We start from the raw sequence: 3,886 nt of genomic DNA on the forward strand, positions 1-3,886 counted from the left end.
AGTGTTGCTAATGAGCCCTCTTAAATTTTAAAATATTAACGCTACTGCATTATAACCTCCTAAATACCTAAACTAAATTTTCTTCAGTCTCTTCAACCTTCTCGCCGTCGTCGTCTTCAGAGCTCGTTTGCTAATCTCTTCAATAATTTTCATTAAAACAAGGAATTGCGACATACTTTTATATACTGGAATATCATGAGTAGATAATGTTTCATAATAATGGTACTGTTAGATAAAACTTTCGATTCATGTGTTTGGGTTCTTCTGATATGACACCTGTTTATTGCCCTAATCATGATGAATGAGTGGTTTTAGAAATGATAGTTCTTAGAATTTGGTGATTTGGGGCTGACCGATCGATCTTATAGCTTTTCTGGGTTTGATTTGAGCTGGTGAAGTGATACTGGAGCTTAATTTTAATTTTGTTTTCCTTGGATGATCCAAGATGTCCTGTGAGCATAATTCTCTAGGTCTTACATTTTTTGTTTCAATTTTTTTTGTCTGTTTTGACTTGACACACAACTTAAGGGAAGTAAGAAAAAAAAGGACTTTTGAATCTTATGCCGTAATGATACACATATAACGTATCAAAATGTCTTTTAGGGTTATGTTCTTAAAAATAATTTGTAGAAGATGTTAAGAGTAAGTGTGTTGAATGATGCTCTTAAGAGCATTTACAATGCTGAGAAGAGGGGAAAGCGCCAGGTCATGATCAGGCCTTCTTCAAAAGTCATCATCAAGTTTCTCATTGTCATGCAAAAGCATGGTACTTTAGCTTGTCTTCATTATTTTCTATGCTGATTAATTGTCAGCCTTTTTGTGTTCTTACATTTGCCATCTTTGTGTAGGGTACATTGGAGAATTTGAGTATGTTGATGATCATAGATCAGGGAAAATTGTTGTTTGAACTGAATGGTAGGCTGAACAAATGTGGCGTCATTAGTCCTCGCTTTCATGTTGGAGTTAAGGAGATTGAAGGGTATTGTTGCCTTCCACACAGGTATAATAATATCTGTTGACACCCAATTTTGATCCTCCCGGATAAGATTTAGTTAGTGAACTTCTTAATTCAAAACGACTTGAAATAATTAGTCTTATAAAATTTTAAGAAATTTTGACATAAAAAGTTCTCATCGTATTTTAAATAGTTTTGTCACTTTTTATAATTTTTAGATAATATATATACTGTAAGTAATTGTGTATATGACTAGTATATTTTATGATTATTCAAAAGTCATCTAAGAAAAAAGATTCATTTTGTTTAAATATTTTGCTAGTTAGTTTAGTCGTATAATAGTTTATATTTTTGATTAATTATCTTCTAACTAAGTCGATTATTTTATTTGGTTAAGATTAAGAAGCTCATTAATTAGTTAATGTTAATTCATTTTACTTTATTTTTAACCGAATTCACTAATTAGTCTATTTTATAAAATGTCGAATTCCTCCGTCTATTTCGTTTAGCTTCTTGTTGTTCATCAGATTATGTTTTTTTTTTAGTTCGTGAATTGTTGTTTGTGTCAATCCACGAGTTGTTTAATAGATAAGTGATTCTTTAATGCAAAATTGCTCTTGTATATATCTATAATGCCTGCATATGATATGTTCAAGTTTAAATTTGTTGGTTTCTAACTAATGTTCTTTTCCGTTTATATAAGTTTATTCTTTGCATGGTAAATTGAAATCCTTCCCCTTTTATGCTTAAAGTTGTTTGGGACAAAGATGTTAACCACTCAAAAAAAAAAAAAAATTTGTTACTGCATGTATTTTTAAGTTTATTATTTTTGTTATTGGTTAATTGGGTTTAGAAGTTTAATGTTGAATATGCTCTTCCTTTTGCTAATTTAATTCATTTGTTCTATTGCAAATGTCCTTCCGAATCCACCTGACTTTCATCCCATTGCATTTCTAATTTTTCTCGAGTCTGCCTCAAAACGGATCAAGAAGCAGAATTGAACGGGAAACTGAAACACGATCTCAGAAAGTCCAAAAGCAGTTTGTATACACTGTGTATACTCTAGTATACAGGTTTGATACAGAAATACGGGGATAAAAAATCAATAAAGGTGCTTGGAGATTGAGTTGGGATGTACACATGTAAAATACAACTCAATATATAGGAAAAATGGCTTAAATACTGCCCGTATACAGTAGCATACACGGAAAATATACGCAGAAATCAAACATAAAAAGAGGAAAAAATGGGCTGAAACCCATTAGCAGGCCCACTTTAAAGTTTAGGACAGCTTTGGGTCAAGCCCAAGAATTTGAAGTTGGGCAAAAATCCAAATGTGATATTTTCTCTTCCTTTTTTATTTATTATTATGTTGGACTAACTCTTTTGTGTTTTTAATTATTATTTAATTGAATTCTCCAACGTAAGTCATTTCTTCTTTTTTTACACTTAATTTAAATATGTACATGTATATAAAAGTTTTTTACTTATCACTGACTTTTACTTGTATTCATTTGTCTTATAACCTTTAGTCACTCCTTTTAAAATAATCCTTTCTTTGCACTAAATTAATTAATTAGAAAATAATGATAATTTTAGTAAACAAAATGATTAAAAGATAAACTTTAGTTAATAAAGTTGGTAAATTCAAGTCAAAGTCATTTTTAGTCAAATCGCCGGTCAACCGCGAGTTAGCAGACATTTCTAGGGCCTGACACCTTTTTGGAATGTATATTTGAACTTCGAACCCTTTTCAACTGACTTTTATAATTCGAAAAATTAATTTCTCTTAAATCATAAAATTAATTGATTTTTCGAAAGTTGGTCATTTTTTTCTTTTATCATATATATTTTTAAAACACAATTTATATTCTGAAGTGAATGAAACATAATTAATTTGAGTTTTGGCTTAGTTTAATACTATTATTTATGTTTTGTGTTTGTTTGATACTATTAAAAATATTGAATAATAAGTTTGTTTTTTAATATTAACAATTTTAAAGACATTTTAATTATTTCAACAAATAAGTTATTATCAATATTCTTTTTAATAAAATACATGATTTTTGTTTCAACATTTTATCTTATTATTTTTAAATTCAACTTAAGCACTAAAAAAATGTTTTTAAGTACATATATCTTAAAATTACTTACATTTAGCTGAATCAATCATCTCTAATTCTAGTATTTTCATTAATATTTAGTTATAATTAAATATACTCAAAAACTTTGTAAATAAAAAATAGTCAAATAAAATAAATTAACTTCTATTATACTGTATCAACCTCATTTATTTTCGTTATGTATAAATGCATGCTCTAATATATCACTTATTGTCTTTAGTTTTAACTTTCTTTTCGATTACCAAAAGCTAGAAGATCTTTTTCTTATCTTTTATATTTCCATTTTTAAAGAACTGCATTTTGTGGAAAAAAAAAAACTGAAATGGCCAAAGTAAGGAAAAGGACAAAAAAGAATAGGGGTGCAAATGAGGAGAACTGAGTGGGGGTGGGGAGTGGAAGATAAAAATGTACTTTGGGGATTAGTGGTGGCAAATGAACAAGTTGAGTTAAATTTGGAACAGATTGAAAATGAATCAACATAAAATGGATAATTATTCAATCCTCCCATATTTGATATGGATAAAATTAATTGGATAACAAATAAGTTGGGTAGAATACTAGTTTACTCATATTAATACTCTATTTGAGAATTCAACATGGAAAAAGTATTTTAATCTTTTTATTTAGATAAAATATGTTGAAATGCTTAATTTAGTTTTATTATATCATAAAAGTAAATTTTTTTTTTAATATATATATTTTTTTGTGGGGGGTTGGGGGTGGAGGGAGGGGATCGAAGGTATGGATGGAAAAATAAAAAATGAAAGTTGAAAATATTTTCTAAAAACAAACTTAATTTTTTTGTTGA

At 28.3% G+C, this 3,886-nt stretch overlaps 1 pseudogene; it reads left to right on the plus strand.

Moving 5' to 3' along the window:
- Positions 1-633: 633 nt before the first annotated feature.
- Positions 634-1,019, plus strand: LOC107022382 (annotated as a pseudogene).
- Positions 1,020-3,886: the final 2,867 nt, after the last annotated feature.

The sequence above is a fragment of the Solanum pennellii genome, chromosome 6 (genome assembly GCF_001406875.1).
Source record: "Solanum pennellii chromosome 6, SPENNV200".
NCBI lineage: Eukaryota > Viridiplantae > Streptophyta > Magnoliopsida > Solanales > Solanaceae > Solanum > Solanum pennellii.